The 25,677-nt window shown below is 43.3% G+C and overlaps 1 pseudogene; it reads left to right on the top strand.

The window, feature by feature from the left end:
- Positions 1–16,594: 16,594 nt before the first annotated feature.
- On the top strand, positions 16,595–22,116 carry LOC136480181 (uncharacterized; annotated as a pseudogene).
- Positions 22,117–25,677: the final 3,561 nt, after the last annotated feature.

The raw sequence follows: 25,677 nt of genomic DNA, 5'->3' as shown, positions 1-25,677 counted from the left end.
ATGAGGATCACACAAGCCATGAGCAATCCACTAGAGTACATTTTGGCTCTCCGCCAGGGAAAGGTCAAGAACCCCTCACAATCACCACGATCAGAGTCGGAGACAATCACCAACCTCCGCTCAATGATCCTTGCTGCTCCAAGCCGTCTAGGTGGCGGCAACCACCAAGAGTAACAAGCGAATACCGCAGCGAAACACGAACACCAAGTGCCTCTAGATGCAAACACTCAAGCAATGCACTTGAATTCTCTCCCAATCTCACAAAGATGATGAATCAATGATGGAGATGAGTGGGAGGACTTTGGCTAAGCTCACAAGGTTGCTATGTCAATGCAAATGGCCAAGAGAATGAGCTTAAGCCGGCCATGGGGCTTAAATAGAAGACCCCACGAAATATAGCCATTGTACCCCTTCACTGGGCACAACACGGGGTGACCGGATGCTCTAGTCATATTGACCGGACGCTGGACCTCAGCGCCCGGTCACGCGATGCGTGCCATGTGTCCCCTCTCTTCAAATGTCGATCACCTGATCTCAATGGTCAAGTGATGACCAGACGCAGCAGCTCAAAGTGACCGGACGCTGAGCCCCAGTGTTCGGTCATTTTCAGTAAGCATCCAGAGACGACTTTTTATGATGCTCGACCGGACTCACCCAGCGTCCGGTCACACGGTGACTCTTCTGTGCGCCGCCATGTCAGCAGGACCGGACGCACCCCTCCAGCGTCCGGTCACTAAGTGACCCAGCATCCGGTCAGAGACCAATGCCAGCGTCTTCATGCTCCACCTGACCGGATGCACCGGTCCTACCGAGACCAGCGTCTGGTCAATTACAGTGACCTCCGTCTTTTTTGTCTAGGGCGCCGGTGGCACCGTTGGACTGTCCGCACTCTACGGGCGGACACTCTGCCGGTGAAGTTCCTAACCCTTGCTCAAATGTGCCAACCACCAAGTGTATCACCTTGTGCACATGTGTTAGCATATTTTCACAAACATTTTCAAGGGTGTTAGCACTCCACTAGATCCTAAATGCATATGCAATGAGTTAGAGCATCTAGTGGCACTTTGATAACCGTATTTCGATACGAGTTTCACCCCTCTTAATAGTACGGCTATCGATCATAAATGTGATCACACTCTCTGAGTGTCTTGATCACTAAAATGAAATGGCTCCTACCATTTATACCTTTGCCTTGAGCCTTTTGTTTTTCTCTTTCTTCTTTTCAAGTCCAAGCACTTGATCAATTCACCAAAACCAAACTAGAGCTTTCACCAGATCCAACCGGCGCCCTTCCCTCCACCCAGATCCGGCTAGCGCCGCCTCCCTGCACCCATATCCAGCCGGCGTACCTCCCTCCTGCAGCTGACGTCGACTCCCTCCTCCAGATCTATGCTCACCCTGGTCTTCGTCAGGCCCTCGACATTCGTCGGCGATGAGCACCCACTAGGTATGCGCCCACCCCTTTGCTCTCCCTTGAAACCGAGCACCCAAACCCTAGCTAACGTAATCTATTTGGGTTTTTGTGCTCGGTTTAGGATTCAAGTTGGGGGTGGATCGATAGATCAATGTGCGTGAGCTGCGGTTTCTCAAACCTTGTTCATGTTTAATTAACCTGTCACATGTGAGCTATTTTTAGAATTAAAAGCACGCTCCTGTTGTTACAATCTCCAATATTTTTTAGAGCTCATACAAGGTGTAGATGTTTGTAAAATAGTTGAATTTCTAAACTGATACATTTTCGGTTATGAAGTACAACAGTTATTGTCTGGTAACAGTTATTTCTCAATCTATCTTGGGTTAGCGTTTCACATTACTTAATTCTCTGTCGTATTGAAATGCTATGTATGTGTAGTCATTTCCATTGTCACAAGTACAAACCTATGAATATAAAAGACCGTTACTGAACTGTACCTGCATCTATTTTGGTCTACAAATTTTTTTAGACATCTTTCTCGTATAAGAAAACTTGCCCATTCTACCATGTTAGCTTTCTGTTACTGCATTCATGTGACATACCACTTAAGATTACTCAACATCAATAATATAGATGAACCTGGGTACTGGACATTATTGTGCCTATAACCGAAAATGTATCAGTTTAGAAATTGATGTTGGGGTATACTGCATTGATTCTGTGTAACTATAAGGCCAATGGCACTCTAGTTCACTGATGCTTTGATACCGTGCAGGAAGTGACATCCCCCGATGTAAGTTCCATTGTGAGGTATGCAGTGATTTGTATGTGTTTTGTGAATACTTGCCGTCAAACTTAAAATTAGCAAAGTGCTGTTATTTTAGCTATTTAAATTCTGCAGACACAGAACAAAATTGAGAGCAAAATTCATCTCTCTTATGTCACTCCTATAAGTATCTAGGTCTAGTGATAGCTCCAGTGTGCTTCATCTGTCATTTCTCGTTTTGCACTGAGTCAGAGTTGTCCTTTCTTTTCTTCAGAACAAAGATGGAATCACTGTAGCAGAGAGTAGAATATGATACTGTAAGTGCAGCCATCTCTTCTTTTTTTTTTCTCACCACTGTTTTGCTGAGTGCAGGGAACTGGCAATTTAACAATTGCTCTCCTACTAGGATGGAGTGAAGGGAAGTGACATACTGTGCAGGGAAGTGACATCCCCCATGTAAGTTCCAATGTGAGGCTGATGTTTATGGATCAAATAGTGGCCTTCAAAAGGCTCCTTGACCAGCAGTATCATTTATACCTTGCAGGAATCTGATGTCTTCTATGCCTCCTACTGCTCTTGGCTCAAACTCTAACACATGTAAGCTTCACCTACTTTTCTTCTATTTTACCTAGCATTTCTATGCAGTGATGCGCTCTTGTATGGGTCAAATTGTGGCATTCTAATGATGCTACAGACCTATGTAGTGAGGTGACAGTTTCTTCTATTGTGATTTAGATCAGCTATAAGTTAAACGGGACCAAATTTTGGATAGCTGTCATTCTCTATGACCATTTTGGTTGTTTGTGAATCTAGATGCTTTTAAAGTTACTCAAGTTAAACGGGACCAAATTTTGGATAGCTGTCATACTCTATGACCATTTTGGTTGTTTGTGAATCTAGATGCTTTTAAAGTTACTCAATTTGACTTCTTAGTAATTATGTCAATGATATACATTGTGTTTCAGCTTTTAGTTGTTTTGAAATAAATTTTAGTGGAATGTTTTGCTTCAGTTGACATGCAGTTCACGTTTTGCAGCATTGCATCTTAGAGGAATGATCTGAAGATGGTTAAGGGGAAGATTGTTGCACAGTGCAGGTGGGACCTTCTTTGCTTTAATAATTTTGTTAGTTTGCTTCTCACTTCAGTCGCAAATTGGTTCTTTACAACTGTGAGAGCGTTAATAGTACATTTGTAGCATTGGTCTGCACTTAAGCATTTTATTTAATGACACCAAACTGAGAGTACCAAACTGGGAGAACTGTTCGTATAGTCTTGGAGCAGCAAAATAGATGAAAGTTAGTAGTAGCAGTTATGACAGACCTTTACTTAGCAGCCACAATAGATAATATCAAAATTCTTTTTCTTGGTATACACTCCGGAAGTCCTTTAGTGTTTATGATAAAAAAATATCCAAATTCAAGTTTTGGCATTGTTTGTCTAATTAACTGGAAACTAGAACAGAAATTGAGAAACATAGCTTGGTTTCCTATGTTTGACTGGGTTGGTGGCAGGACTTAAGAAATTTCATCTATGTGTTTACTTACAGTTGCATTGCAGGTCAGTGCTTTCCCATTTTCTCTTTGTTGATTTCAGACACTTCCAAATTAACACATGAGGGGTTGTTGCCAGGGTATTGATATCAAGGAAATGATAGTTGGTACAGATAATGGCATACTGAACTTCACTGTGTGATTACATCACTTATGCAGAATCCAATGACTTGAATATTTCCTTCAAAAAGATTATTAGTTACATGCCTGCAACTTATCTTCTTAGTTCAAGTAGAAAGTAGGTTTACTTGCAGTATATGAGGGACATGTAATGGCTTTTGATATTACTTCATGTATATGAAATTGCTAATTAGCAATTGACTGCTGTACGTAATTTGACGTGTCATGTATGATATATAAGACAATGGCATTGGGTTTCTTTTTGTTTTTGTAAATCGTTGTCACAGATGCGTGTTGGTTATGTGCATCTGCGATAAGCGTTCTTCACAGACGTGTGTTGGTTATGCGCGTTTGTGGTAAGGGTCGTCACTGACGCGTCTTTACCTCTACCCGTCTGTCTAAAAAATAATCACAGACGCGGGTTGGTATACTACAGATGCATGTTGAGGCGCGTCTGTAATAAGACCTTACTACAGATGCATTATTAGAGACGCGCCGAAGCTTGTCTATGACGTCTCTAAAGACGCGTCTGTGATGTGCTTTTTTTTACATGGTGCATCCTTCATGATGATGCACAAATGCAAATTAGGATACACAGTACCTGAGGCGTTCTGCCTATCTTGCTCAGAGTCTCGGACACTGGACCTTAGCCACGGCCGTTCAGACAACCTTGCTGGTTCAGCTAGACAGTTCCTTGGTAAGAATAAAGACTAACTCCGTTTAGAAAAGGGGTATGTCACCTAATTTTCACATGCAATTCAATTGTAAAATTAAACAAAATAAGATGAGCTTCTCTTCAACATTGGAGGCAAGATGAGTTACTACATAAGCAAGGACTAGATCATTGGACAGCAGGAAAACTACTACGTCAGAAATTGCTAGAAAGTGGAAAATTGCTGTGGCTAATCCAAGTTTCCAAAACATGCTAAGACCAGGCTACTAGCTATAAGACATTTATTTGTTGATCAATAACATTTGAACAATGCATACTTGACATAGAAGAAAATTTGCACTCCTATCTGAGGCAGGGTATAACATTTGGTCCTTATGAGATTATTTTCTATGAAAAATGGACACTTTTCAGAATCATATAGCTTTATGTGCAAACTAACACTGATCTCAAAACATTCTTCAGTATATCTTGTTCTTGATAATTATTAACAGAGTAAATCTTTTCTTGGCGAAAAGAAAATCCATATAACATGTGATTTGAAGAACATAAGGATATTTCATACTGCTTTTATGCAGCATGTTCACAAAAACCACGTGCATGAAACATTTTCTCAGAACATGTACCATCATACCGAACCTACAAGGCACATAAGGGCTTCAGAAAGCCCAAACTTCCTCAGACTGGCTTCACAATAAACCACTAGGCAATAGATGTAAGCAAGATATGAAATTTAGTCTACAGGCAAACAACTTTTAACAAGTTGTTCGACTAAAATGTCAAATATCAAACAGAGCAGCTTGATAAGAACAAATACTAAATCTGTCGGCGCCCTTTTTTTGCAAATCAAATTAGGTATTTTGTGCATGTCGGATCCTCTTGATAAGAACAAAGACTAAATCCTTCATGGTAATGCGCAAATACAAATTAGGCTAAACAGTACCGGAGGCGCTCTGCCTAACTTGTTCAGAGTCTCGGACAATGGACCTTAGCCACAGCCGTTCGGACAACCTTGCTGGTTCAACTAGAGAAATCCTTCTTCATAGGAAATAAAGACTAAATCCGTTTAGCTAATAAGGGTATGTCACGTTAAATTTTCACATGCAATTTGATTGTAAAATTAAACAAAGATGATCGTCTCTTCAACATTAGAGGCAAGATGAGTCACTATATCAGCAAGGACCAGATCAGTAGACAGTAGGGAAACTACTACAACGGAAATTGCTAGAAAGTGGAAAACATATGTTACTAATCCAATTGTCCAAAACATCCTAAGACCAGGCTACTAGCTATATATAAGACCAGTATTGGTTGATCAATCACTATGTGAAAAACGGTTTGTAGCAACGGGACAAATTTTTTGTAGGGGCGGCTGGTGATGGAGCCGCCCCTACAGTGGCATGCTCGGGAGTCCAGAGACCAGCCGCCCCTACAAATGGAACAGCAGGGGCGGCTGGTGATACGAGCTGCCCCTACAAATGGGTCTGATTTGTAGGAGCGGCTCACTCACTAGCCACCCCCGGTGTTTATATTTGTAGGGGCGACTGGTGATTGAACCGCCCCTACAAATGCCCTGCATATAATTACCTGCTATTTGTAAGGGCGGCTCAATCACCAGCTGCCCCTACAAATGACCCACATATAAAAAAACTGCAGCACCTTCTTCCTCCTCGGGTCACTCACTCAAACCCGTGAAAGAAAGGTGGAGAGGCCTTGGGCACCTCCCAAAAATTGCTCTACTAAGGGGGGAAGGTTTTGGTCTCAAATCCTTTGGTGGAGAGGTTGTAGAAGGTAAGTGATGAGGACATCGCCAAGATGGAGTCGAGGACGACTCCAATTCAAGAAGGGGAGGATGATGAGGACATCGCCACGCTGGACACATCGACGCCATGGTCTTCCCCAAGTTGCAATTCGTTTCCAACTCAGCTGCCACGTCGTCCTCGGATTCAGCAGACACGTCGTCACTGTTTCGGTCATAACTTCCTCATACGACATCGAAACGGGCCGTTCTTGGATGCGTTGGAAAGGGGACGACGACGCCGTCGTTTTGGATGATGTGTACAGGCCCGATCTTCCGAGAGGTAGTCGGTAAGTTCGATTTGTGGAGATCTCGACGTTGGCGATCCGGCTTCAAATCAGACACGATTCGAACCCTGCAACCGTTACACCACTGCTCCGTTGGTTATCAACCAAGCACAACTTGATTGACCTCGCCAAGAAGGCTTTTCCTGCAAGCGAATCGAAGAGCACAAGCAAGAAGGTAAAACACGCAATCTGAAATTGCAAATATGAATGACGCGAATATCAATAGAGGGTTCAAGAACTCGGTTCCAAAGGACTAATCGACACAGTGGAGGAGATCAAGAACGGGGGCCCTGGATCACTGCAAAAGGATTTGTCACCACAGTTACAATGAACGATTCAGTTTCTCGATGGAAAACTAAACTCTAAACAAAACCCAATTGTGTAGCAGCGGCGGCGGCTGTGTTTATAGTCTAAGACTCGACCTAGGGTTGGGGACGGCCAGGGGTTGGGCGCCCACAACTTGGGCTTAAGGCCCGACACGATACATGGCCAAGTTGGCCCAAATAGGTGACGCAGCACCTTGCCGTGGTCACACAGAATGATCCACGGACCTTCTGGAGCTGGGACCAGATCCAAAACGACGGCGTCGTCGTCCCCTTTCCAACGCATCCAAGAACGGCCCGTTTCGATGTCGTATGAGGAAGTTATGACCGAAACAGTGACGACGTGTCTGCTGAATCCGAGGACGACGTGGCAGCTGAGTTGGAAACGAATTGCAACTTGGGGAAGACCATGGCGTCGATGTGTCCAGCGTGGCGATGTCCTCATCATCCTCCCCTTCTTGAATTGGAGTCGTCCTCGACTCCATCTTGGCGATGTCCTCATCATCCCCTCCTTGTAAAATTGGAGTCGTCCTCGACTCCATCCCATCATCAGCGAACTCCTGCAAAAGGTTAGTGACAGCAGGCAATGCACCAGTAAGAAAATGCTATTCCACACTTTTTTTGAAGTTTTAATGGTTGGTAGTGAGTAATTAGAGTTTTGTTTTTCTCTCTCTTCTATGTTGCTTGAGCTACTTATGAAGCAAATTAGACCCAAGTTTTGAATGTACTAGGGTAAATTAGCCAGGGGAACAAGATCATACCCTTATTTAGTCCATGTTTCTTGATTTTAGTGAACAATTAGTTAGCTTTATGGATGTTTCATGTGCATGTAGATCTAGATCTAGGGTTTGGTTTTTTTATTAATTTCATTTTTGCAAATTTGTGTTTGATGAAATTGGACTAGGGTTTGCATGAAAGATATTGGGTAAAATATAATTGTTGCTAATTGTTGTCTTTGAAATTGTTTATTGTAATAAACAAATATGTATTTTAATTATTTATGGATAAATGGGCCATTAATAAATTTTCCTCTACCATGGTGTATTTGTATGCTTCATGTAATTATATTTGATTTATATTCATATATATCTGAAGTATATACAATTATTCTCAAGTAATTATTAATTTAATTCATTTTTATATATATCTGAATAAGTAGTCCTTTAATGTTTGTTTTGTTGTTGTTGTAAAAGATGGAGTACAGGAACTCTTGGATGTATGGTTCATTAAGGTTCAAGGCAGGTTTCGTGAAGAGGTGGATAAATTTATTGAAGCCACAAAGAAGCATGCAACGACATTGACAGAGAATAATGATACAATTATTTGTCCCTGTAAAGATTGCAAGAACCGTATGGCATGGACAGATGTGACTATCATCAGATCACATTTGATTATGAGAGGATTTGTTGAGGACTACACAGTGTGGATTCATCATGGTGAAGCGGTTATTGTTAACGACGAGGATGAGGAGGAATACGACGACAAAACCCTAGAATCCCTGTCCCAATATTCAGCAGAGCTTGATGCACAAATGGATTCCGAGTTTGGTAATGAACAAGGTGGTGATGCTGGTGGTTGGGATGGTAACGACAAAGGTGGTGCCAATAATGATGGTGGAGCACGTGTCGGGGATGAAGATGATTTGAAGGACTTGATCGAGCCCTTGGACCAAAGATTTTACTAAATAGCCCAAAAGGTCTAGAAAATTTGGAAAGGGTGACAAAAGCATCGAATGAAACTGTGTATGGTGTTGAAAAGGGTTGTCCGACGCATTGGACACTGCTACGTTTTGTGCTTGAGCTACTCATCCTGAAGGCTAAGTACGGCTGGTCAGACTGTAGTTTCAATGATCTATTGCATCTCCTGTCATGGGTGCTGCCACAACCAAACTCAGTTCCCGCCAACACATACCAAGCGAAGAAGGTCATAAGTCTATTGACAATGGGGGTTGAAAAAATCCATGCTTTCCGCAATCTATGTATACTTTTTCGTGGCGAAACATTCAAGTCAATGGATAAATGTCCCCGGTGTGGGGCCAGCCGGTACAAGAACAATGACCTTTACGGTGGGGACGAAGCCTCCACGGGGAAAAAGAGGAATAAGAAGGGTACAAAAAAGGTGGTACAAGAATCTTAGCCCCCAGAGGACACTCCATTAGGTAATGATGCAAAGCAGAGAAGAATTCCTGCCTTGGTAATATGGTACCTGCCAGTGACCGATCGCTTGAGACATATCTTCCTAAATCCTAAAGAAGCCGCACTTATGACATGGTGGGATGATGAGCGCTAGGTGGATGATGATAAGATTGCACACCCGGCTGATTGTAGTTAGTGGCAAAGGTTCAATGAGAAGCATAAAGAATTCAGCGATGACCCAAGGAATGTACGCTTTGGCTTGAGCACGTGGTGCCTGTAAGTCCTTGTCCTCCCGATATGATATGAATGTAATCTTTGAATTTTGTTTTAACTAACCCACGCCGTGATTTTTAGAATGCAAGTGCACATTGTAAAACACATGCCAAGTGTGAAAGCTAGGTATATAGACCCTCAAGCTATAGCACAAACAAATTTTAATTACCCTAAACACTGGAAACTGTATGACAAAGAGCTAGCTGCTGGAAAGACCCTTTAGGAGAAAGAGCACATCCGTACGAAGAAACTAAGGGAAGAGTCCCTTAAGGTTTCGGCATACATTGCCCTGGCTTTTAAAATTCTCCAACAGCACTCTACTATATGGCTACCATACAACTTTGAGTAAGTTCAACTCTATACATAAGCTTTGTTCGATATATTTTATTCGATGCAAAAGAGCTTATCTAGTTCTATGATTAAATCCATGCAGCAACCACTGGATTTGTATAGGCGTCACGGGAGGAGCATGGCATAGGTCTTTGATTCAATAGATAGGGACTCGGTGACATACAAAGACTTCATATCGATTCTCAAGATGTATACATATCGACAATCCTCATTAGCTTATATATTTGTATACACACTTGTAACGTTCACTTTTGGATACTAACAAGTTATATTTGCTAAAATAATTCGAACAGCGCATTTAGGTTCTATGTCACTAAACATCACGGAAGGCATGATCCAGTAAGGAAAGAAATGCTGGCAATAAAAACAGTATGTGTGGTAAGTATAACTTACTTCTTCAGTACTCCATTACATGGCTGTCAAAAGCATTACTTAACATTTCCATATGCAAGACACACAGTGCCCCAAGCAGAAGCCTGGGAGTGTACATTGTGGATACTATGTATGTTCTATGATGAGTAACACTGGTGCGTACAGGAGACACCCCTTAAGAGTAAGTTTGAACCTCTTCACCCGTAGTATAAAAACTTCATACATGGTATGAAATACTAAACCAAAACTTGTTCACTTGTAGTGGAAAGAAGAGAAAGAAATGAAAAGAGACCCACACAAGGATGAATAACTCTTAGAGCTCGTCGATGACCTCTGCAACTTCATATTGGACCAGATTGTACACGTCAAAGGCACCTACCATGACCGAGAGTCTGACTTAGGTAGAAATCCTCAGTACCAACACCTTCGTGAGACCGAAAGGCTAGCTCTAGGATGTTGATAACAATGTGTATGGAATTTGACATTGGTTTTACTTTGTGAATTATGTCTATTTAATGATGGACTGTATATATTCTTGTGAATTGGACTTGTAATTGTAGTTTATATAATACTCTTGTGCTTGTAGTTTATATAATACTCTTGAGCGAACGCGGTTCGGAACGTTGGTCACGGGGCGTTCGGTGGGACATTGAGCGAACGCGGTTCGGAACGTTGATCGCTCACTCGCAACGCGAATGCGGGAATACGCGGAAACAAACAGGGCGATTCTGGTCGAATTTGAATCGTAAATTTGATTCTTTTTGTGGAAAAACGTATTGTAGGGGCAGTTCTATACTGAACTGCCCTACAAACAGATATTATAGGGACGACTGGTACTACAGCCGCCCCTACAAATCGATTTGTAGGGGCGGTCTGGAAACTGCCCCTACAAATGCATGATTTGTAGAGACGGTTTGGTAGGGGCGGCTAGCCAAACCGCCCCTACAAATGGTCTTGAGCCGCCCCTACAAATGATATCTGTAGTAGTGAATAACATTTTGAACATTTCGCATATAGAAACCTAGAGGAAAATTTGCACTCCTATGTGTGGCACGCTATAACATGTGGTCCTTATGAGATTATTTTATATGAAGAAATGGACAAAGAACTTTTCAGAAACATATAGCTTTATGTGCAAATAAGCTAGCACTGGTCTCAAAATATTCTTTAGTATATTATGTTCTTGCTAATTATTAACAGATAAAATCCTTGTCAGTGCCCTTCTTTGCAAACCAAATTAGTTATTTTGTGCATATATACCAAGAGATTCTTGATAAGAAAAAACACTCAATCCTCTATGATGATGTACAAATGAAAATTAGGCTACAGTATACAGTACATGGCTACCTGAGTCGTTCTGGCTAGCTTGCTCGGAGTCTCGGACAATGGACCTTTGCTGGCGGATCCAGGAAAAATTTTTAGGGGGGGGGGGCGGCTGAACAAAAGTGCGACAGCAACATACCTCCGATTGCTGCTCGATCTTAAGTCACAGCTCCACCTACACGTAGAACTTTGCCTAAGAATTCATAGGGCTCCAGGGGAGCACCACTGCTACGGCATCGGTAGGGGGGCACGTGCCCCCCCCCCCCCCCATTGAATCCGCCACTGCTGCGGCCGTTTGGACACCCTTGCCGGCTCAACTAGACCTTTCCTTCATAAGAATAAAGACTAAATCCATTTAGCAAAGGGTATGCCATGTTAAAAATTTCACATGCAATTCGATTGTAAAGTTAAATAAAACGCGAGCTTCTCTTCAACGTTAGAGGCAAGATGAGTCACTGGATCCAGGGGCGGACCCACTGCTGTGCCTAGGTATTCCTAGGCATACCCATCATTTTTGGCGAAAAAATTGGTAGTTTGCAGAGGTATATACATATATAATACAGTTAAAGTCTCAAATTGATACTCTCTATTATTCTTTGCTTCTTATTTCATTCCAAAAGCAAAGCAGCCGCCACAGAGCCAAGAGCCAGCCCACATACGATGGCCCATTTGACGTTTCGCACTCCCCAGTGGCCCACTCCCCAAGTTTTCCCTCGTGGCTTCACCCTCAGCTCGACTCCTCCAGCATGGAGACAGGAGACGGAGCGAGCGAATCGCCGAATCCGAGCGCTGACTGAACCCTAGGGCAGCCCCCACGCCCCGCCCTGCAACGGACCCTGGCCGTCACAGCTTCGCGCCTCTGCCGGCCGCAGGCCGCCGCCTGCTGCGGCGCCGCGCCCCTGACCCTGCCCCTGCCGGCCTGCCCTCAGTCGCCTCGGCGCATCAACGGCGGCCGGCCTCGCCCGTTCGCCGCCTTGGCCGAGGCCGACGGCCTCCATGGCTCCATCCATCCTGACCAACTCCGGCAGCTCGAGCTCGTCCTCGCTATGGGCATACCCAGATCAGTCGACACCAAGAAAACTACTACATCAGAAAGTTCTAGAAAATTGAAAACTACTGCATCGGCAAGGACCAGATCAGTCGACGACCTTGCAGCCTCAGCTCGGTAGACTGCAGAAGCTTTATTTGGACGGAGCGATGCTGAAGGGAACCAACAAGGCTCCGACGGTAGAGGCCAGGGGCTGCTTGGTTCACTTGCGACGCCTTGCAAAGCGGTCGCTTGAGCACATTTGGCGTTGTGCGGGCGAGATTCGGCTCGCTCCCGTAGGAAAGCCAAATCGGCTCGCCCGGGCGGGCCGACGCAGCGAGGCAAGGCTAGGCGCGAGGTCACGCTAGCTAGGAACGAAGCAGCCCCTGGAAGGCGATGTGCTGATGCTGAACTTCTACTTAGAGGGCCGGGCTCAGCTCGATCAGTTGTGCAGCAGGGCTGAGGGAGTGAGAGCCAGGGTTGCGGACTTGAGGGTAAGGGATCGGAGAGGGAGCGAGGGTTGGGGACTTGAGGGTGAGGAATCGGAGAGGGAGTGTGCTGTGACTGTGATCCGAGACAGCGGCGGATCCAAAAAAAATTTTAGGGAGGCTGAACAATACATACCTCTGACTGCTGCTCGATCTTAAGTCTCAGCCCCACCTACAATATAGAACATTGCCTAAAAATTCATGGAGACTCCAAAGGATTCCACTGCTCTGGTATGGGTAGGTGTTGTAGGGGGCTCGAGCCCCCCCCCCCCCCCGGTTGGATCCGCCCCTGATCCGAGAGGGACTTGAGGACTAGAGGGTCTGATGCTGACGCACTGTAGCAGTTCAAAGGTACCCAGTGCCCATGAGCAGGCAGAGGGCACGTACTGTAGCACGTAAAGTAGGGATGTGACCCCATGAGCAGCTGCAGCAGATGTTTAGGCTGCTCGTTGCATTCAATCTCCTGTTTATTACGTATGCATGTTTTGGCACTAATTCATTTAATGTGTGCATCCCATGTGTCATAAAATTTAGCATGACTATCATCAATAACCTCTTTTTAAATTGAATTTGGCTTGATCATGACCTAGCTACAAGCAACATTTTTTTCTCCCAAAGTTCGAGGTCGTCAAGCTTTGACCACAGCCAATCACTACGTAGAAAAAGGTTTCTAGGGGCGGCTCGTAACCCTCTGTAGGTGCGGTTTTGCCAGCCGCCCCTATGAAAGGGTGGCTAAAAATCACTGATTTGTAGGGGCGGTTCCTAGGCCGCCCCTACAAATCAATTTGTAGGGGCGGCTGGTGTTATCAGCCGCCCCTACAAATCCGATTTGTAGGGGCGGCTGGATATTGAGCCGCCCCTACAAATCAATTTCCAGAAACCACGAAAAAAGGGACAAAAAAATAGCAAATTTTTTTTATCCAAGGAGGTCCCGACTGGTAGCCACACACACCCTCACTGTATGGTTGCAGCATTTTTTCATGATTTTTGCACACTTTGCACCGGTCGGGATTCGAACTCACTACACCTCACATTCACTTGTGTCCACGATTCATTTTGATTCCCCATGTATTATACAAAACAGATCATAAATTGATTGTTTAAGGTCCTAAACTAATTCAAATGAAAAAGTTGTCAACTATAAAGTTTTATAACTTTTCGAGATCTACAACTTTTATTTTAGTAGTTTCTCCATCAGAGGTCACTTATAAAATTTGAATTTCAAATTTGAGAAATTCGAACGTAGTTTTCCATGACAAGGTGGTTTCAAATGAGAAAGTTATCGACTACAAAGTTTCATAACTTTTCAAGATCTACAACTTTTATTTTTACTGTTTGTCCATCCGAGGTCGTTTAAATAATTCAAATTTCAAATTTTTGGAAATTCAAACATAGTTTTTCTTGACAAGATGATTTCAAATGAAAAGGTTGTCAACTACAAAGTTTCATAACTTTTCGAGATCTACAACTTTTATTTTGGTTGTTTCTCCATCCGAGGTCGTTTACAAAATTTAAATTTCAAATTTTAGAAATTCAAACGTAATTTTCCTTGACAATATGATTTCAAATTAAAAAGTTGTCAACTATAGAGTTTCATAACTTTCCGAAATCTACACCTTCTATTTTGATCATTTATTCATCCGACATAGTGGTAGTAACATTGTTCACAAATGTTACATATCCCTCTTATTGTTTATGAAACTATAAGAGAGATATGTAAATTTTATGAACAATATTATTACCACTTTATCGGTTGAAGAAATGACCAAAATAAAACTTGTAGATCTTGATAAGTTCTGCAACTTCTATGTTCATGATTTTTTCATCTGAAATCAATTAGTGTTCTAAAATAACGTTTGGCCTTCTCTATGTGCTCCTCTAGATATTGTTCCTCTTTTGCCCCTCTCTTTTTTTCTATTTACTGGGCTGTCGTTGTTTTTTTGGGAAATTTTGATTTTTTTTTTATTTTTTGATATTTTTTCTTCACTTAGGAGCACAAAAGAAGTAACCACAGAAAATATGAGCTCAAACAAGTGAAAGACGTGGCCTGTGGAAATTTCAAAAGACGTGCTCAAAATCGACAAAAAGCTTGTGACAACGAAAAGATGAACTTGTGACCAGTTTTTGACAAATTTAAAATTCTCCGACCCCGGCAAAGCCGGGGATAGACGGATCCGAAATTTTTTTCTGATCGATTTTGATATATGGAACGTCGAAATCAGAGTTCGTATGTGAAAACTAGACCAGTTTTAAGAATTGGCTCTGAATTATAGGACACAACGGGAACAATAATGTATAACAATATTTTCAAGTATTAATTGATTTCAACTGAAAAAGTTGTCAACTATAAAGTTTCATAGCTTTTCGAGATCTACAACTTTCATTTTGGTGGTTTCTTCATCCGAGGTCGTTTACAAAATTTGAATTTTAGTGCTTACTTTTTAATATTCGGCGTCCATTTGTAGAGGCACTTCAATATTGAGCCGCCCCTACAAATTAATTTATAGGGGCGGCTCAATATCCAGCCGCCCCTACAAATCGGGCCATTTATAGGGGCGGCTGATAACACCGGCTGCTCCTACAAATTCATTTGTAAGGGCGGCTCATTTGGCAACTATTTGTAGGGGCGGCTCTATCATCAGCCGCCCCTAAAAAAAATTCATCCCGTTGCTAAAAAAAACGTTTTTTACGTAGTGAATATTTGTTGGAGCCGACAAGGGCATGCAACCAAACATGTCTGGAATGTCTAACGATTAAGTCACTATATTTTGTGTTGCCCCAGTACATTTTGATTAATTACCACCGTACCGCTATCTAATATTATGCTATTATTATTATCCTTGCTTTGGCGTGGTGGATTCTTCCTTTCTTTTTTCTCTGGAGTTCTTTTCATCCCAAATAGATCACAAGGTGGAATGGACATCTTGGTCTCTCCACGTACTATTACCTAAGTCTGAATATAATTCTGCCATTGAATTTTTGAAATTGTCATTATTAGCCTTAAACTTTAATTTTATGCTCAGTTTCATCATAGGACTATCAAGGAGTTCTCAAACTTTGTCTTTAGTGTTCAATTTTCATTCATGAACTATATTAAAGTGGTTGTTTCAGTTATTATCGAACTTTTCGTTTCTATTCGACCTTTCAGATCCAAAAATAATATTTAGGCAAAAACATCTAGTAAAGTGGTCGCATGCAGTAGGTAGTCCGATCGACAAACCATCGTTTAAATTTCGCTACTCTGCTTATTATTAAGGTATGGTGCTCAAGAAGTTTGGTTATTAACATACCACGAGCACTACTAAGTACTATTTGGTGGCGTGCCCTGGTTGGTGGACCAAAGCCCCAACAGTGCAGTCCGCACTGTACTGCATGCATCTGGCTTTACGTACTGGTGCTTGCAGATATCCATGCCCATGCGCATGAGGCCAGCTTGCATACGTCCTGTGCTGTCTACACACTCCAGTACTCCTTGCTGTTTTCGGAATGTGCTTCAATTATTGTACGTGCTTGTAAGTCCCAACGGGCACGCGGCAGGCAAGGCATGCAAGCCCTCAGCCGTTCAGACGCATGTCGCTCTGGAGTCTGAACCGGAAGGCTACACCGAGCCATGCACCTACCCTCGCCGGACTCGATAAACATCGCATGAGGCTTTTTGTTTTGGATCAGTCTTGTGGCCGATCACCTTTTTCTACGATGCTGCGCCCTGTGAACGTGAAAGCTGCGTTCCAGGGTGCTATCCTAGTGCTGCTTGCCTGTGAGTCATCTTAGTCCCGGCTTGCCAATTAGTAGCACTTAGATTCGGATGCTGTACGTGTACTAAAATCATAGTAAGTATATGGCATGCAGCTGTCAAAATAGGCCTTTGGTTTAGGAAGTAAGAGTTGTAAGAAGTCTGTCTTTTGCTTTCTTCTGATACACTCTCATATGCTGTATTTCCGTTGCAAATCACTGGAAATGGGGAGATTCCTCGGGTCGGAAAAAAAGCTGTCAAAATAGCCTGTTGTAGAGAGGCTATATAGTGGCCTCGGGGAAGAGAAAATGGAATGCATGTGTGGCGGATATATATATAGAAGGAAATGAGCCGTGAAAGCAGACAGGTGAGAGGAAAAGAGGCCTGGTGAGTAAAAAGAAAGAGTAGTACTCATCCGTATGCATCTGGTTGGAAAGTATTGGTTTTAGCAATGTTTGTATCTATGGTACGTATGTCACATCAGTTTTTGCTCAGTGGTTTGATTGGTACGGTGAAGGCGGATTTCAGTGGTCTGGCTATGTGCACAGTTATATATATATATATATATATATATATATATATATATATATATATATATATATATATATATATATATATATATATATATATACTTTTCTATGGCTGGTCACAGAATACCTAATTCTATGTCCGGACCCAACAGCGCACCACCAAACCCACCGACGCCCGCATCCACCGGTCTTTCCAGCTCGGCTTCTAGATCCGCTCAGACTCGGATTAGCCGATTATTGTTTATCCTCACTTGGGCTCTTTCATCGGCTCCCAACCCAGCCGGATCCCATCCTCCTATTGCCGCAGCTCCACCTTCGCCGCAAAAATCGTCGCCTCCGATGCTACATCCCGCGCTCCCCTATCCCCTGATTGCCGTAGCTACCGTGTACGCCGCCAAAATCACTGCCCCCCGACGCTATGCCCGTCCCCGAATCCTTTCCGTTGAAAAGAAGAGCTGAACCAAGATCCCCAAAATTACGTCTGGGTATTATGTCCCGCATAGGGCCAGCTACAAAATCACCTCGCTGGACCCAATCGAGTTACATGCAGCCGGCGCAAGCGTACTGTGCAGTGCAGCGGCGACTCAACCATCTCCATCCAGATTGCCAAGGTAGTCTCCAGCGCTGAGCCAATCCCTGAGGTCTTTCGTGCCTGCATCTCATCCATCCCTGTTAAATCCCCTTTAAATCACAGTTTATTTGATTACTGCATCTCATCCATCCCCGCTCAATCCCCATTCAACTTGGTAGCACCCGACCATCACAGTTTTTTTTTAAATCCGATCCCCTTTCACTACCGGAGACCGGCCAGTTGCCGAGTGCCAGGTGGTTTGCCGAGTGTTATTTTTCGGGCACTCGGCAAAGACGCCTTTGCCAAGTGTTTTTTTTTGACACTCGGCAAAGAGGCTCTTTGCCGAGTGTTTTTTTAACACTCGGCAAAGAGTCTCTTTGCCGAGTGTTTTTTTGACACTTGGTAAAGAGCTTCTTTGCCGAGTGTTTTTTTTTACACTCGGCAAAGAGCTTCTTTGCCGAGTGTTATTTTTTTGACACTCGGCAAAGAAAATTTCAAAGCACATTTTGAAGCAGTAAATTAATTCAAATGAAAAAGTTTTCAACTACAAAGTTGTATAACTTATCAAGATGTACAATGTTTATTTTGGTCTTTTCTTCATATGACAAAGTGAAAATAAATTTATTCACAAATCTAACATATCTCTCTTGTACTTTATGAAACTACAAGAGAGATATATAAGATTTGTGAACAATGTTAGAACGACCATGTCGGATGAACAGATGACAAAACAACCAAAATAAACTTTGTAGATCTCGAAAAGTTATGAAACTTTGTAATTGGCAACTTTTTGATTTGAAAACATCTTGTCATGCAAAACTGCGTTTGAATTTCAAAATTTTAAAATTCAAACTTTTCAAACGACCTCGGATGAAAAAACAACCAAAATAAACTCTGTAGATCTCTAAAAGTTATGAAACATTGTAGTTGACAACTTTTTGATTTGAAAACATCTTGTCATGCAAAACTGTGTTTGAATTTCATAATTTTAAAATTCAAATTTTGTAAACAACCTCGGATGGAAAAACTTCCTAAACTAAAAGTGTAGATCTCGAAAAGTTATGAAACTTTGTAGTTTATAACTTTTTGATTTGAAAACATCTTGTCATGCAAAACTGTGTTTGAATTTCAAAATTTTAAAATTCAAATTTTGTAAACGACTTTGGATGGAAAAACTTCCTAAACTAAAAGTGTAGATCTCGAAAAGTTATGAAACTTTGTAGTTTACAACTTTTTTATTTGAATTCGTTTAGGGCCTCAAACATGCAATTTACACTCAGTTTAGTATAATATATTGGGAACTAAAACGGAATCCAGACACAAGTGAGAGTGTGGTGTAGTGGTAGAGGAGGTACGTGCACAGTGAGAGGTCTCGGGTTCGAATCGCGTCGGTCGCGTAGCCATAAAATTCACGCGAAAAATGTCGTAGATGGGTGGGCGCTGGCCGGTGGGGGCCTCCATCGATAAAAAAAAAATTCCATTTTTTTGGGTAAAAATTCCCATTTTTTTCAGGTTTTTTTCGGTTTCAACTTTGCCGAGTGTCGGGCACTCGGCAAAGGCTTTGCCGAGTGCCCGATAAAAAACACTCGGCAAAGTTGGCTTTGCCGTCACTTTTTTTGGCGAGTGCTGTTCGCCGAGTGTTACACTCGGCGAACCATTTGCCGAGTGTTTTAGGTGGTTTGCCGAGTGTTTCGGGCACTCGGCAAATTCAAGCAGTCCAGTAGTGTTTCAATGTTCCTATAGTTTCACTGTGCACCTTTTTTTTGTTTTTTTCTTGATCTAGTCAGGCGTTACCATCTCTGAGAATACTTGCTTTGTTTTATTGTTTCCATGTGTTAATTAAGTTCGGTCCACAGATCTACCGACTACTGACTCTTTTGTTCAAAAAAAATAGTTAATCTGGCCCTATTTATTGTTTCATGTATTAAGCCGATGCCAACGATCTTGACATGCATGATATCCATAACGGAGATAGTGTACAGTCTGAACATGTAACCGAGGTGCCAAATCAGTCTGAAGGTAGGCGAAATCATATATATGTTGCTAATTGTATTGGTAAATGCCTGTTGCGGATCCTCATGAAACATGCAACTGCAGTTATGTCTCCACTAATTTACATTTTTTTTTTGTTTCAGGATATGTCACTAACCAACACATACACCAGGAGGCACATGTGCCACTGCAACAGAACAGTCCCACAAAGGCAGTGGCACCACAGCCCACTGATGCCACAGCGAATGCCGAGTCAGAACAGGAATTGGATCATGAACACTCACCGGTTAGATCTCTAGTTACCATATGTCCAATCACATTAAGATTCAGTATATAGCTATACTATTTACTATACAACTTTCTTAGTCAGTCAATAAACATGTGATTTTTGTATATGCAGGTTCACACGGATGTGACAATTGGTGATGTTGTTCCTCCAATTCTAGATCAGGCGACGGACCAAGGAGGCACTGGACAAGAAGCACAGATTGGCAGTATGTGTTTTCTTAAATTTGTTTGATCAAATGTCATCATAATACTTACTTATATCAGCTGCAGGCCCCAACGTCAATGTTCATGGAGGAACCTCATCCCTGGATTCTCTAGTTGACCTCATTAGTGCATCTGTTATACCTACTGCCCACCCACAAACTACAACAACTGACACGTTGACATCAGAGGCCGCTGTGCTTACTCAGACCCAACATCAGCTTCCTGATGAGGTGCCTTCCACACGTTCATTCCCCCCTTTATTGTAATTTTATCAAGCTGCTTACTACAATTTTACTATTTGGGGATGAGCACAGATTCTACGACTTGATCACACCATTGTCGATGAACCCCACCTACCTGCTGCCCACCCACAAACTACAACAACCGACACGGTGACATCAGAGCCTGCTATGCTTACACAGACCCAACATCAGCTTCCTAATGAGGTGCCTTCCACACGTTCATTTCCCATTTATTGTATTTTTATCAAGCTGCTTACTATAATTTTACTGTTTGGGGATGAGCACAGGTTCTACGACCTGATAGCACCATTGATGATGAGCCCCTCCTACTTGCTGCTGTTTATCCAAAACCACAACGCCTTACAAGACGCCCATCCAAGTACGTGTTGCCATTTAAAGGCGATCCAATGCGAACACGAGTACCAATGTCAAAGGCACTAGCTGTGAGGAAGAAGTTTCTCCCTAGTCTCAAGAGTTTAAAGTACGGCTTACGACCCCTTCTCAAATTTTGTATCATCCTACAAGTTACAGACGACTACTTTTTTCCCATACCAGTGAGGTTTTCATTAGCATAGGGTTCATAGAATTCACTAGCAATGAAATATTAGATTCCTTCCCTGATGATCAGGAGCTTTCGAGCAAATTTATGTCCTACCTTGTTCAATGCTTGAGCCATGACGAATCAGTCTGCATGCCTGATGGTGGTGGCTACAGGGTGTTCCTATCCCACAGGATTGGGGTGAGTCCACACAAAGAACACCATAACAACCGTGCCAACAAAATTTCAGCTTATTACTAATATATCTCAACTGTCTTTCTAGGAATATGTCAATATGGAGGATGAGGAGGAATTCGAACAGTGGGAGTTTCAAACTACCCTTGAAATTCTAGAGAGTGACATTGCTGCTGTTGACACAACTAATGTTAAGCTAGTAAGTATTACTTGTCATTCCATGAAATGTATATTAATTACAGTTTCCTTACTAATATCTTTTTGGGAATTGGCAGTTCTTTTTGCCGATTATGGAGGAGGACCACTATACTGTTTACTGCATCAACCTTAATAGATATACTCGATTCTAGTCGTGATGACCACAGGCTTTACCATGAAGTTGTGGGAAACATAATTATTCCAAGGCTCAATCTTCTGTTCCAGGAGGCCACATATGGTAAGTTTAAGTTGTTTACTCGATTCAGGCAACCCATCCTACCTGTCCCGCTGCAGCGCAATGCCACCGACAGTGGATTCTTTGCCATCAAATTCATGGAGTTATGGAATGGTGAATCTTTCCATCTTCCAATCCTCACGGTACGTCCTAACATTGTACTTACTCTGTGTTGCAATGTTGCTGATCTCCTTCACTGCAAAACCAGGAAAATGCGGCAATGTATATTCTCTACTACGCCATCTATCACCAAATCAACACTATTGAGAAGCTTCCTGCTGGACTAGAAGCACTCAAGCCACGTCGATGAACATCACGTTGGGACCATTCTCCTTTGGGATGCCAGAATAAATATGGATGCCTCAGATACTGTGTTTTTACTTCACCGCTACTGTTGGTCATCGACGAGCCAATTTACCAAAATCAAATTTGAGACCTTGTTTTCGTAGTTTCACTTCTTATACGGGATTCATTGTGTGACATATTTATCTGTACTCCGAACCTATACTATGGTCACTTTGTGTTGAAATCTACTATTTTTATTTGGATATTCAACTTTGTCAATTTTGTGGTTTACCAATTGTTAAACTAATCTCGTAAATCCATATCTTCATAGCACCGAATTCGTAAATATTATTGTGAGTTACGGCCAAAGCAATATGCTTTATACAAAATTCTCGTAAATATTCCCTATAGAAGTTCCTGAAGATAGTCGTAGTCCATATTTTCTCTCTATGGCCGATGTGTCTGGCACCCACGCACGGTCTTATCTCTCAGGCACGACCATTTTTTCCCCGCACGGCACTCATCTTCCTCCGCACGCGCCGCCGCTCGACGATGGATGCAATGGGTGAGTGTGTTCCAACCGTATCCTCTCAAAAAAACAATATCCCTTATTCTGGTTCCATTTAGCCTTCACAAATACCTTGCATTCACACCTCATTGACATTTTCTCTCGAACTCTCTCCTCACCAGGCTTATAATAATCCCAGTGCCCTTGTTTATTGCAACTCATCTCCAAAACCGTCTTCCTAGTCTTGGTTATGCGCACGTCGAATCCTGCCTTACTCGCATAGAACTTGTAAAACTCCTCTGCTTCATCTCTGCTCTAAAAACGCAGCTCTTCATTGGGCACAATTTCTTCTATCAACAAGGGATCCTGATTCACCGGCATCGTGCCTAAGTTAAATATACTACATGTTACTTATGATTATCTTACAAGTACCATGAACTCATGTGTTGATGTTGCTACACCTAATTAATGTTAGTAAGCATATTACCTCAGCCAGTTGTTATTCTGATATTACTCTAAATATGCAAATTAAAATTATGAGCACTAATGCAAAGTCCTATACCGTACAGTATGCTACCATGGCACTTGATCGATATAGCTTGAACACGTGACTGATCACGTTATTAGCAGCAATGACGACGCGACCGGCCCGCGGTTCGTGGTGACCTTGACGTCACTTAATTTCAAGGATGAGGTTGATAGTGAACACAAATTTGTCTTCAGATGTATACAATCCACTTAGCTAGCCAGCCTGTCTCGCATCCGAGGCGTGATTTCTATTTACGGCTTTCCTTGGTGGACGAGTGATAGGGCACTAGTGCATGCATGCTGCTCTCGCTGCAACGCGACATGGGCAGGGGATGCGCTATTGTTCTGCTCAATCGACCTGCGCAGGCGTCATGGTGGAGCGCCTGTCCTATTCCTGCCTAATGTATGTGGTCATGAGAGCCTCAACAGAGAGAACCATGCACGGTGACAGCAAAAGCCACTGCGCTTGTCGGAGTCTCGGAGAGGAGTCGATGACGACGACGACAAAGACGGACGCTCATGCCCACGGGACCAGAAGAATGCATGTTATGACGTGGCTCATCGAAAAAATCGCTTGCATGCAGTCGTGTGCTTTTCCTGTTTTCCGTCGACCAAACTTGCACGCAGCAAAAAAAAAAAAAAAAAAAAAAAAAAAAAAAAAAAAAAAAAAAGAGGTTTGACTGAAAAAGAAACGTGATTTTGACGGCCATCGAGAGAAATGAAACGCACGCATGGTGCGGTGAAAATAATAATGATATGATTAAGACGCCTTTACCGACGGACGCCTCGCTCACTCCCGCGGCGCTTGCGCCCCACCCCATTCTTATCTCTTCGCGTCTTGCCCCACACCCGATGACGCGGCCATCACTGCTAGTCTGGCCGATGGCGGCTCCTTACCCCACTCCGGCGTCCTCCTCTTCACCCCGACGAGCTCCTCCCCCACCCCTCCACTCGACGTGGAAGCGGTGGCGCACCGCGGCAGCGCGCGAGCCTTCTCCCTGGGCTCGAGCTCCGCGAGGCAGACCGCGCAGTCCCCGCCATTCCACACGCCCATGTTGACCACTACCACCAGCATAGCGGCGAGCACCGCGGAGTTGAGGCCACGATGCGAAGGCGCCCCCGCGCCGTCGCGACGGTCCTCGTCGCCACCACCGGCGATGGCCAGGCTCCGGATCGAGCAGCCGCCGCCGCCGAACCCCGGTGGCCGGTATCGACCGGCGTAGCCTTCCCCTGCCATATGCTGCATATGTATGTTTCAAATGATTCAGGGGTTTCAAATGTATGTTGCATTTATTTCATATGGATGATGCAAAAGTACATCAGGGGATGTTGCACATGTTGTATAAGTTGCAATTGTTTCAGAGGCATGTTGCAAGTGTATATTTTGAGTGTTTTAGATGTTTTAGAGGTATGTTTCATCTGTGTTTTTCAGACGCATGTTGCAAGTGTGTTTATTTGGATGTTGCATATGTTTCCCAAATACGTTGCATGTGTTCTATTTGGATGTTGCATATGGTTGCCATGGTTTTCAAGTGTGTTTCAGGTGTTTTTTCAAGTGCTTCAGAAGCATGTTTGAAGTGTTTTAACTGCCTTTCAGACGTATGTTGCATTTGTTGTATTTGGATGTTTCAAAAGTAGATCGGGTGTTGCATCTCTCTTACCCACCTTCTGTTGCACCATCTCTCCCGGATCCGGCAGGGCATCCATACGACGCCGCGGCCGGGTCCTTCCAAATCGGAGGCGCTGTGCACCCTTCCCCTCTTGTCGCTCGGGTGATGCGGGTCCCGCATGCTGCGTGAAAAAGGCACGACGCTGCACGGCTCAGCGGGGGGCTCGTAGAGGGGAGCGCGCCTGAGATGGTAGCACAGTGGCAGGATGCGGGTCACACGCATGCTGGCGCTGTGTTTTTGTCTGCGAGTGCAGATTTTGGAGGTGCGTCCGCACGCATCCTGGCGCCGGACGTCTGGACGCAGCAGAAGAAGGTTCGCCGGCACTAGGAGTTTGGTACTGTTTGCTTTGCCCGTACGCTGTGCGTCATATATAGTATTAAGCAATCGAGGCACCCCCACACAGCAAGGGACTGTCTGCTTTGCCGTTGTTCATCATAAGAGTCTACGAAATACAATTCAAATTATAGTTATTTAATAGACCCACCCATAAAATTCGGCATGTAACACTACTAAAAAACGATTTTCAACAACGGAGCGCTGTGAACCAAGACGTCTCTGAAGATGCATTTGCAGCGGTGGCCAGCTCTACAAATGCATCTTGAAAGGCTGCGGGCTTTACCTGCCGCCGTCTCTAAAAATAGTTGGATTTCAACATTTCCTGAAGATACACATTTACATGTGGCACCAACTCTAGCCGCCTCTGCAAATGTGTGTTCAGAGACTACGGGCTTTACCAGCTGTCGACACAATAAAGAGCATGCCCATGGTGCCCGCTCACGCATGTATCAGTGAACGATGCAAGACGCCATCTCATCCCATCACCCGTGTCATTCTAATCCTTCTGGCCGGCCTGACGCGGCCTCTTCCCTGTTCTGTAAAAGTTTCTGGAAAATTTTATTAAACAAATATATTTCCAATAAAAGGAGGAAGCAAGATAAGCTAGCACATGGTAGAAACTAGCATGTTGCTGTGTCATTCTAATAATTCCGCATGTTGTTGTTGTTTCAGTTGCGGTGGGTCACTGTTAACGTTATCGTCAAGTGATGAAAAAGAAACAGCAGG

This window comes from Miscanthus floridulus, chromosome 9 (genome assembly GCF_019320115.1).
Source record: "Miscanthus floridulus cultivar M001 chromosome 9, ASM1932011v1, whole genome shotgun sequence".
Taxonomy (NCBI): domain Eukaryota; kingdom Viridiplantae; phylum Streptophyta; class Magnoliopsida; order Poales; family Poaceae; genus Miscanthus; species Miscanthus floridulus.
This window is presented reverse-complemented; position numbering and strand designations above follow the sequence as displayed.